General features: G+C 45.3%; 1 protein-coding gene across 2 annotated transcripts in view; it reads right to left on the bottom strand.

Annotated features, from left to right (window-relative positions):
* Window positions 1-11,685, bottom strand: part of RP2 (RP2 activator of ARL3 GTPase) — a 98,395-nt gene that overhangs the window by 64,097 nt on the left and 22,613 nt on the right. The gene's annotated exons all lie outside the window — the stretch shown is intronic.

Below are 11,685 nucleotides of genomic sequence, written 5' to 3'. Positions count from 1 at the left end.
ACTCAAAACTCAAGCTCCATCAGTTTTGCCCACAAGAAGCAGTTTTCTGCTTGCCTTGGCCACCTTTGATAATGTTGGTTACTGTGTACTCCTGAAAACAATATTTTCTCAGTATATCAATATGACTGTGCTCCTCTGATTCTTCTCCTATTTTTCACATCAATTAAAGGCTGCATAATTAAATGCTTCTCTACCATTTCATACCAATGACACCCCATAGCTTACTGTCCCACCCTCCCAACATGAATGACATTTACACAATCTGGTTCACTACAATCTTCCAGTCCTTTCCCTTGACTTCATTCTCCCCTCCCACTTGAAATCTCGGAGCTCACGTTGATGTTAAACATGACTTTCAACCTTAATCACCTTATTTGCTGCCTATTATCCACTTACTCTTTTTGAAAAAGTGAAAAACTTACAGTGTTTTACCATCCAAAAGACCATGGGCTATATAAATCTCTTTGCACGAATACACTGATCTAAAGCAACAGACTCGGCAAAATTCCCCACTATACTATAACAAGCATTTGCAATGCAATAGGTCTCGCATTAGGAAAGTTTGAGCTATTGGTATTGTAAATGACAATTTTTTTATTTATGTGTTGGTTTTGAAAATAGCGAAATTAATAGCTTTGTCATTTACAATGCCAATACTTAACTTTCGCAAACGTGACACCTTTAGCATTTGTAATGCAATATGTGTTGTATTTACGTGACTTAGATGTATTGATATTACAAATAACAATGGCTTTTAATTTTTTTAATAATTAATACTTAAATAAAAGTTATTGTAATTTATGGCAATAGCTTAAACTTTTGTAAATAACTTTTGTGAAGATTATCTTCAGTTCAGTGTATTTTATTGTGACGAAAATCCAAGAACAGAAGTGAAATATTAACATCTTTTTGTGACATTTGTAATAAGGCTTGAAACATTGACAGAACATATTTGAACCAGTTGTTATTGAATTGTTGCACAGAGTGATGCTGTGGCGTTCAGTGGTGCTGAGTGATGCTGTGGCTGGTGGAAGTGTGCACTGACAACTGGTGGTGTGTGTGCCTGGTGGAAGCGTGCAGTTATAGCTGGTGGTGTGTTTGCCTAGTGAAAGCGTGCACTGACTGCTGGAGTGTGCCTGTTAAAACGTGCACTGACAGTTCGTGGTGTCCGTGTGCCTAGTGAAAGCGTGCACAAACGGCTGGTGGTGTGTGCCTGGTGAAAGTGTGCACTGACGGCTGGTGGTGTGTATGCCTGGTGGAAGCGTGCACTGATGGCTGGTGGTGTGTGTGCTTGGTGGAAGCATCCAATTATAGCTGGTGGTGTGTATGTTTGGTGAATATGTGCACTGATGGTTGGAGGAGTGTGCCTGTTAAAACGTGCAGTGACAGCTGGTGTTGTGTGTCTGTCTGGTGAAAGCGTGCCCTAACGGATGGTGATGTGTGCCTGATGGAAGCGTGCACTAACGGCTTGTGGTGTGTGTCCATGATGGAAGTATGCACTGACTGGTGATGATAGCTGGTGGTGTGTGTGTCTATAGGATGCGTGCACTAATGGCTAGTGGTGTGTGTGCCTGGTGGAAGCGTGCACTGATGGCTGGTGATGTGTGTGTGCCTGTTGGAATCGTGCACTGATGGCTGGTGGTGTGTATGCTTGGTGAAAGCGTGTACTGGCGGCTGGTGGTGTATGCCTGGTGAAAGTGTGCACTGACTGTTGGAGGAGTGTGTTGGTTAAAACGTGAACCGACAGCTGCCGTTGTGTTTTTGCCTGGTGAAAGTGTGCACTAACGGCTGGTAATGTGTGTGCCAAAGAAAAAGTGTGAAACAAAAATAACGAGTGTAAAATAAAAGTGTAGAGTGTGAGACAAAGAGACCAAAGATGTGAGAGCAATTTTAATCTCCATTCAAGATACATAATGGAAAGTTATATACCTTTTACGCTAATGTGACAGAAAAAACAAGCATTAAAGACGAGGGGAACATATATAAGTATCAGAAATTACACCAATCTGAACAACAAGAAACTCTAAGAGTCACATCATAGGTCACAGGCTGTATTTGAGAAGAAAAGCGAAGAAAAGAAAATTAAAAAACATGTGGCACAAAATAAACACGAAAGACTTAGTAAAGAAAACAAGAAGAAGCACCAAGACTAGTTGAAAACATAGATGAAGCCGATTGATGGCGACTTTTTATTATTAAATTGTTTTCCTGTGGTTCCGTACACTGCAATGTAACATCACACAGTGAGCCAGTGTAAGATCTGCTGTCGAAAAACACGCTGCATGCAATGCAGATGGACATTTCTTAGGGACCTCAAGCAGCATGCTAGAGACTCGGAAGGAGCCCACTTAACCATGAACCCCTGCCATCTCAGAGTATCAATGGAAAACCAATATCAGTTAATAAGCTTATTTCCGCCCTAAACCAGCCATAACATTTACGTTATTACTTCCAAGTTCTTGTACGATGCTGGTAGACTGTCTGGGACAAAGAGCAACAGTGGTTTCTGTAACTAAATCCTTCTAGATTGATGGAAACAGGAAAACACAGAAGGATACTGGGAATGCCAGCATTTCTTTATACTGAAGTTTCATGTATAAGAGTTGTGACCCTCCTTGTACCCAAGGACTGAAAAAGGAAGGATGGCATGCAAAGCCCTTTCGGCTCTAATCCTTAAATAACAAATCTATACTCTTAGAATTCAATGAATGCGACATAGTTACCCCACCAAATGTTATACGAACAAAAAACAGTTTCCACATCACCATAAGCTGAATCAGACTGTGGTCTGCTACAAAAAAAAGAAATATTTACAAATTCGGTGATCTGCCGAATACAATACTAGGCCATACCAGTGTCAAAATGTTGGCAAAAATCAATAAACCATGCTTTGGCATTTTCCCATCGGAGAAATAGTCAAAGGATGTTGACACAGACTCTTTTTAATGAGGCTTATTTTTGGCTAATGCATGATATACTATATAAATATCAAAAGGTGATACAGCGGTAATTCTCCATCAATTTCTGAAGGTAAACACATTTGTCAAGCGTTGTTCAGCCTGCTGGCTGTGGATGTCACTTGACCTGCAGATTTCACTACGAATAAGCGTCAGAGAAACAAACAGTGACATTGCGCGACTGGCCAACTCTCTTCCTCCTTCTTTGCTCGACCCAAATACGATAAGGATTTAAACATGAGAAGGAAAAATACTGAGCTGGATGGCCAATTCAAACTGTGCATGCACATGACGAAAGGCTTGCAGCAATGTTATGCATTCCGGACATTTACTGTCATTTCTGGAGAGAAATGCTCAGTCAGGCAGACCGAGACAGATGAAAAACCTTGAGATATGTAACAAACCACCATACATGAAGGAAGTGCAATATTTAAGACAGATCATGCTGTCTAGGACGATAAGCGACACAAACGCTTAATTGTTGATGTCTTTCTGTTCGCATCTCATTTATGTGGATAATGCACGCGAAGAGATGCAATAACGCCCTCACTTCCCCAAATAAGATTCTGTGTGTATCGGTGCAGAAACCATCGGCGTTACCACATGACCTGGACTTTTTTTTTGTTTACACCACATCCCTGCATGGCATGTTTGAAAAGTCCCTTTTCTTTCTTTTTTATTCCCGGGCAAATACAGAGCTGACATTTCGCTCCGTAAGGATGGTACCTTGCAAGGCATCGCACTGAAGCCAAAGGTGCCACCTCTTCAAATGAAGAGAACATTTAACTGTCAAAGCCCCGCCGTGAACAAGCCATTTAGAGCCCTCCCCAATCGCACCTGCACATACACAACAAGGCGCAAGCTTTTTAAAGCTCCCGTGCTACGCTAGTGTCTGAAAATAGACCCCAAGTGCCTGCCTTCTGAGCGAAAATTACAACGCGGTAATCAACAGTGCCTCAGCCATTAATTACGGCAAGCGGATCTAGGCGCCATAAAGTGCCTTCGGCAGTCTTATGTTGTATCACTCATCATTTTGGCTGCACGCGCGCGTTTTCTTCCGGCCATATTTCTAAGGAAATAGTACACAAAACACTGTGCAAAGGGTTTGAAAAACAGCGGGTCCACGGCCATTACCATCACTGCCTCATACACGTGGTCCGTAACAAGAAGTATTTAAGAGCTAAACTGTTACTAATGAGGGGGAACCTTTGGCCAGCCGCTCTCCACATTTAAAACAAGTCTTCATTATTACTCTGTTCACCGCCGCAACCCAGGAGTTTGTAGAGTCCCCGCCGGGCCGCCGCGCTGCCTGCGACGACCCGGAAGCGGTTGGGCAGCCGGCCAATCGCAGCCCAGCTCCAACTGGAAGTCCCGCCCCCATCGCGGCACTAGAGAGAAGCCACTGTCCGAGGAGCCCCGAGGGCTCCTGATCGAGTCCCGGTCCCGAGATGGGGGACCGGGTGAAGAGCGGCCGGGCGCATGGGGAAGGCGGGGCTCTCATGTGGTGAGAGAGCCCCGCAAAGCGCTACCGCCGCCCGAGAGGCAGAACCTCCGCCGAGCACCGCCAGAACAGGTGAGTGTGGTGAGGGAGAGGAAGGGTGAGTGGGGGTGGGGTGTACGCGCGTGTGTCTGTTGGAGTGTGTCTGTGCGTGCGTGTGTCTGTTTAAGGGGGGTGCGTGTGTGTGTGTATGCAGTGTATGTGCGCATGCGTGCGTGTGCCTTTCTTTAAGGGGGGGTGAGTGTGTGTGTGTGTATGCAGTGTGTATGTGCGCATGCGTGCGTGAGCCTTTCTTTGCATGGGAATATGAGGCACGGCGACGTGCGCGCTCACGAGCTACAATCTCCAGCAGGAGAAGCTCGTGACAGTCTGCTGTCCACATTCCCCCAAAAGTGATTGCATAAGTTGTCTCGCCCTAGACGCAAAAGCTTCGCTTTTGCTTCGTCTAGGCGAGACCTAAAAATGTTGCTTTAAATTTATGTGCATTGAATGTATGGTCGGAATTTTACTGTGATATAAAAGTTCAACAGCTTGTTTTACAATATATTGTTGTACATTCATTGTATGTTTTGAAATGATAATGTAGCATATTTGATATAATGCTGTGTTCAAGTGTTACGGTTTTTTCTTTAGCACTTTTGAACTGTGCGTCAACAGGAAGGCGACTCTCGCTCCAAGATGGCGACTAAATTTACTGAAACGAGGCAAACCAGAGAGAACTGGTTTGCGCAAGATCTATCCCAACATCTCCGGCAGGGTAAAAGGGGCCTTGAGCGCAGTGCGCACGCGCTGCCATCTGCCTCTGTGGCTTTCAGTACAGCATGGAAGCGCTAGTTGTACCTTAATTTGCCTCTCCTTTGGGAGGCAAAAGAGGGGCACTGTTTGCCAGGTAGTTCACGAGAGAAGGAACCCAGGCTATTGTTGGCCTCCCCAGTAGTCGCAAAGCAACAAGTGGGTAACTACTGACTGAAGAGGGCAGCAGTAGCCATGGCAGAAAGCAGCCAAATGAGCCGATGCATGCACTCTTCAACGTCCCTTCAAGCTGTGCCATGGAAGGCATTGCAACCCTCTTCCTTTTAAGACTGGGACACTGTGAAAGTGAATGCAGAGGTGGAGCGCTGCAGTCCTTTGCAGGCCGCAGAGTTTGCTTCTACGTGCAATGAGGTGTTTAGACCGTTCCTGGCATCATGAATATTAATAAAGCACTTAGCCCAAACCTCAATGGGTGATGTAGGCGCTCTGCGCAGTAAGTGGTTAGTATATGTTCACTGAAGTGCAGAGGGCACTCTCTATTGCAGCTCAAAACAAAAACATCGTGCTGCAAGCAGCCTCCATGCACCTGGCTTGCGAGTGCATATGATGGTGCTGGTTCAACAGGAAGTGATGGTATGCTGTGCCTTTTACCTCTAGGCAATGTGCATAGCATAGCCAGGGTTCGAGCCTCAGGGTAGGGTGACCAACCGTCCGTAAATTTCACGGACCGTCTGTCATTTTAGTATGATGTCTGTAAGGCGTCCGTAATTTGGGGATCCCAAATTACGGACGCCTTACAGACATCATACTAAAATCGAGATGGGAAATCTCAGTAAGGTATGCTGTTTCCCATGCGAGAGGCCCCGTGAGTTAAAAAGATTTTACTCGGGCCTCTCGCAGTTATCTTTTAAACTGAAGAGGCTGCCTGCAGCAGCCCCTCCCGACCTCCCTCGGTGCCCAGATTGTCTCTTATGCCGATGATACACAGCTCCTCCTTACCTGCGGAAAGAACACAGACTTTAATGGAGAGCGGATCAAAAGTTGCCTGGATGCCGTCTTTGCATGGTTCCAACTAAATCAATTGAAGTGCAACTCAGATAAATCGGAGGTCCTCTTTTTTGGCTGTCCTCCTGATCCTGGCTGGAAGTCCTGGTGGCCGGCAGCCATGTTTCCACTTGCCACAGATACTGCAGTTGCTAAGAATCTCGGAGTGAAGATGGACAATGGTCTCACTTCTAAACCGCAGATTCTGAGCCTGATGGGTCAGTGCTTTGGCCTCTTAAAAATGATAAGAAAATTCCTCCCACTTCTATCTATTGCCCTTAGGAGGGCGATTGTTCAAGCCTTGATTGGATCCAGGTTGGATTATGCGAATGTGCTATTTCTCGGCCTCCCTGACTATCTTCTGTCTCGCTTGCAGGTGGTGCATAATTCTGCGGCACGGGCAATTTTCGTTCTTAACCGGAGATCCCACAGCGCGGGGCTTCTGAAATCTCTTCACTGGCTGCCCATATGAAAACGCATTGCTTTTAAGACCCTTACAATTGCGTTCAAGGCCTTGCATGGCAAGGGTGCCCGCTATTTAAGGCACAGGATCAGCTTTCACCATCCGGCCAGAGCCTTGCGCTCAGCTTCACTGTCGCTGGCCACGATCCCGGCTATCAGGCATGCTCGCATTGGAGGTCGCTCCTTTAGATACCTTGTGCCCAAGGCTTGGAATGCTCTGCCACTGTCACTAAGGAAGATCGACAACCTGCTGTCATTTAGAAAAGAGCTCAAAACATGGCTGTTTTGTCAATAAAGTCCATCTGGTTCCTCGTTCTGTGCCTTGTTGAGTCTGATAGCGCCGGGACACTCTGCCTGAGTAGCGGAGCGCTCTACAAGACCCCGGATAACATAACATAACATAACATAACATAACATAACATAACAGACTGTGGAGTGGCCCATTGTCATTCGGAGCACTTGTAGAATGACAATGGGCCCAATTGTAGTGACAGCATGTGGTGTGCCTTCTCCTGCATGGGACTGTCTAGGCAAAGCATTCTGCTTTTGTCTTGGCTCCATGCTGGAGAAAATAAAAATAAAATAACTAACACCGTTTTCGCTGTACATTTAAAAGACAGATTTCAAAATACAAATAAAAAAGTATTATTTATTAATGTTTATTGTTACTAGCACAAATCTTGATTGCAGAAGGGGCCCAATGTCACTTTGCAAAGTTGCGCGCATACTGAAAAACTGTGAAGTTCACGATTGGCTCAACCTTATATAAACTTATTTTGACTTGTATTTATTTTGGTTGTCTATTTACTTACTTATATATTATTGTGCCACCTCCTGTGATATGTCTGTAAAACTTATTTTTTGTCCTGAATTTTGACCTTCTGTCCTGAATTTTTGTCCTGAATTTTGACCCTTTGTCCTGAATTTTTACACTGACCGTCCTGAATTTGCACCCTGCCAGTTGGTAACCCTACCTCGGAGTCGCGTCCACAGCCTGTGATTCTGGGCAAATCACTTAATCTCTCCGTGCCCGAAAGTGTAATGTAAATACGGTGCTCGTGTAAAGCGCTCCAATACCTTCGGGTCGAGTTTGTGCTATATAAATATAAAAATAAAACAATTTAAATGGAAAGGCGTCCGTCCCCGTATGTGAAGAGTCGTCCACTGTTTTGGTACACTGCTGGACACAAGAAACACCTGCTAGTGGCCTTGAGCCTCCTACGGAGGGCTGGCATGGGAAGGTATGCTGTCACTAGCCCTATTTCTTCTGTGTCTCCAGTCTAGATTGTAAGTCAAAATTGTAGGGTCTCTGTCCCCCTCTCGTGTTTGTCTGCACACCTCCGTTTTGTGTGGCTGCCCTGTATCGAGGTTTAATCAGCGCCCTCTCATGGATAAGTGGGCCCATGGTTGCTTCTGAAAATGTTTGCCCATCTGCAGTACCTGAAGTGGCTGCTCTGAGTGCTGCTATAGCGGCTAGATATTGGCAGACAATTTGCTTCAAAAACATCACTCAATAATCCTGTCACTTTTAAACGGGAAAAATTAAGATGCCCTTTCATGCCCGCTCGGGTTCCCTTTTGACATGGTTTACATTCTCCCCTTCAAGTACAACTTATCTAAAAAGACAGATTAACTGGCGAGCCTTCATAAAAACTGTATTTTTATCCACAGCTGTTAACTGTTCACTGTGTTCCACTAATGTCATTAAGGAGTTCCGGTGATGTGATAATATACTATGCCAGAGTTTGTGTCAACGTAAGATCACTGCTAGACAAAAATAATGGCTAGACAGTATATATGTTATACATATATATATATATGTTATACATATATATATATATGTTATACATATATATATATATATATATATATATATATATATATATACACACACATACACACACACCCATATGCATATATGGATAGATGGACAGAGAATGAATGTGTGTGTTCAGTTTTCATGCACCCTGTTAGCCAACCGTACTTAAATAACCCTTAGATATATAGCCTGTAACACACTTAAGTCGGCTAATGAAAACAGTTGCAAGCTTACCTGGTTGAAGATCACGTTAGGCTGTGTGTGAGCAGGAGCCAGGGCTGGCTTTAGCGCTGGTGGCACCCAGCGCGACAATCTTTGTTACCCCCCTCAAAAAATAAAAAAGCTTCCTTCTCCATGAATTCCCTCACTACCTTGCTCAGTCAGTGACCCTCATCTCTCAATTGGCCCTATCTCACATGCATTTAATCTGTTTTGTAGCGCCACACACAGACACACACACACACTCTCTCCCCTCCCCTCCTTCAATGATTCATATGTGTTTAAATCAGTCTATAGGAAATGTTACATAAGGTAATGAGGATTACAATGTGTAGGAGTTGAATGTCACCGATACTGTTAGGCAGTATATTGAAGAGTGTTTGGTCTGGAGAAGCACAAACTCCGAATTTAAAACGTACCGCAGTGGTTAGCTTTACTAATAAGAATGTATTTCTACCCATATGAACCCTTTGGGCAAAATTAGGATAATGAAAGTCTGCGGCAAAAAGTTAACATTCCAACCTACATCATGCAGTTTGCATGCAACTCTTTGATGCTATATTAGGGTTGAAACTTATGAACTGCAAGTAATAAAATGCTGTTAATTACATTACACAAGTGCGTTCTGCAGTTGGCGAGGTGCCTTTAAGAACACTTGAGGTATTGTGGTCTGTTTTGTTAATTGTCCCATATGGCCCAACACAGAGGAAACACTCGAAAGGAATCATATTAGGGCTTTGCATTGAATTTTCAATCTGACTTCACTAATCCAGTTCCTTTAACCAGTTGGCTGCGGGGCTAATTCCCCTGCTGTGCTGGGTAGCGGGGGGGGGTGGCGCGCACAGCGCCCCGGTGCTCATGACGACCTCGTCATGAGCCACGGTGCTCGTGTGCTCATGACTAGCTGAGCTCGTCACGGCCACACCCGTTTTCATAGAACGTTCAGCACAGCGGGGGAATTAGCCCCGCGTGCGAGCGTTCGGACCGTTATGACGAGCTCAGCTCGTCATGAGCACACGAGCACCGTGGCTCATGACGAGCCGAGCTGGTCATGAGCGTCCAAAGGGTTAAATGCACTCAATAACGGCAAGTTTGTAACCAACTGTTTCACAGTATATCGTAGATAATTTACCACAAACTTTGATGTCTTTAATATCTAATGTAATGTAATAGATAATGTGATGCTTGGCTAAACACTTATAAGGTCCCAAAGACGAGACGTAATGGCTATGTCAATGCTTGTTCTCTTTTGCTCCAACGAGAAGGCTGATAATGGAAAATTAGTCCCAGGTCAAAAAAATGAGTACTGGCGGCAACCACCAACACAAATTAAGAGAGGCTCAATCTCAAAGGACTAACTAACAAGGAAGAGGGATGAAGTGGCAGTACATAAAGGTTAATGGCAGCTTTTTTCAAATTTAAAAAAGAAAATAAACTCCTAGTTGAATGAATGAATGAATGAATGAATGCATGAATTTGGAATTTGTATTGCGCGACTTAACACAGAGGCATCAAGGCGCATCTGATGGAAACAGCTGAGAGGTGGGTGTCAACAGATGAGGGAAGTTACAGGTAGGCTTCTGTGAAAAGCCAGGTTTTTAGACCTTTACGGAAAAGGGCGAGGGACGGCTGGCCCTTAAGGTCGGCTGGAAGCGTGTTCCACAGTTTAGGGGCAAGGGAGAAGAAGGCCCTACCTCCCCACCTAGCCTTGAAAGTTCGAGGGATAGACAAAAGGTTTTTGTTAGCCGATCGCAGGGTCCTGCCCGGAGTGTAGAAGGACACGAGAGACCCAATGTCCTCAGAACCCAATCCGTGTAGAGCACGGTAGGTAAGGACTAGTACCTTAAAGTTTATTCTGGCCTGTAAGGGCAGCCAGTGAAGGTTTTTTCTGATCCCGGATCCAGAGGAACATCTGGGGGCATCAACTACAAACCTAGCTGTTGCATTCTAGACAACTTGTAAACAATGGATACGTTTTTTGTTTATACCTAGGTAGAGGGCATTACAATAGTCCAGTCGAGGAGAAATGAGAGCCACCGCAACCTGTTTCCTGGCATCCAGGGAGAGATAGTGTGCACGTTTCCTAAGGATCCTTAAGACACCACAACAGGTGGAAACAGTCCTATTGATTTGTTTATCAAAAGCAAGTGTGGTGTTGATGATAACACCCAGGTTGCGGGCAGCTAGGGACGGCTTGGGGCATGTTCCGAGGGCAGGCGGCCACCAATCAGCCGACCAGACATCTTGTTTGCCGCCAAAGATGAGGACCTCGGTCTTTTCCCCATTTAGTTTGAGGAAATTTGAGGTAATCCAGCCTGCCACGGCTTCCATGCAGTTTCTAAATTTTACGGCTGTGGTCTCAACCGAATGAGATAGGGAGACCATTATCTGGGTGTCATCAGCGTACGACAAAACTTCCAGTCCGAAGGATCTTACAAGTCTCGCTAGTGGGGTCACACATATGTTGAAGAGTGTGGGGCTCAAGGATGAGCCCTGTGGGACACCACATTGCAAAGGCTTGGCGGATGAATGGAAGTCGCCCAGTTTGACTCTTTGTGCACAATGGTTGAGGAAGGATGTCAGGAGACCCAGAGCCAGTCCTTCCACTCCCATCTCACTAAGACAGGTGGCCAGAATGGAGGGGGACAGGGTGGCAAAGGGAGCCGTAAGGTCAAGCAGGATCAGAAGGGTAGTCTGACCACTGTCGACCTTGGCGCGGATGTTGTTGACCACCACTGTAAGGGCTGACTCTGTGCTGCGCGCCTTCCGAAAACCATGCTGAGAGGGGTCTAGCAGGTTAGCTTTGTCCAGGAAGGCGCTAAGATGGTGATTGAGGTGGGCCTCGAGCATCTTGGCGGGGCAGGAGAAGGGATATGGGGCGGAAGTTTTTTAGGATCCCGGGATCCAAGGTTGGCTTTTTCAGAAGAGGCTTG

The sequence above is a fragment of the Lissotriton vulgaris genome, chromosome 8, assembly GCF_964263255.1.
Source record: "Lissotriton vulgaris chromosome 8, aLisVul1.2, whole genome shotgun sequence".
In the NCBI taxonomy this organism is placed as follows: Eukaryota; Metazoa; Chordata; class Amphibia; order Caudata; family Salamandridae; genus Lissotriton; species Lissotriton vulgaris.
This window is presented reverse-complemented; position numbering and strand designations above follow the sequence as displayed.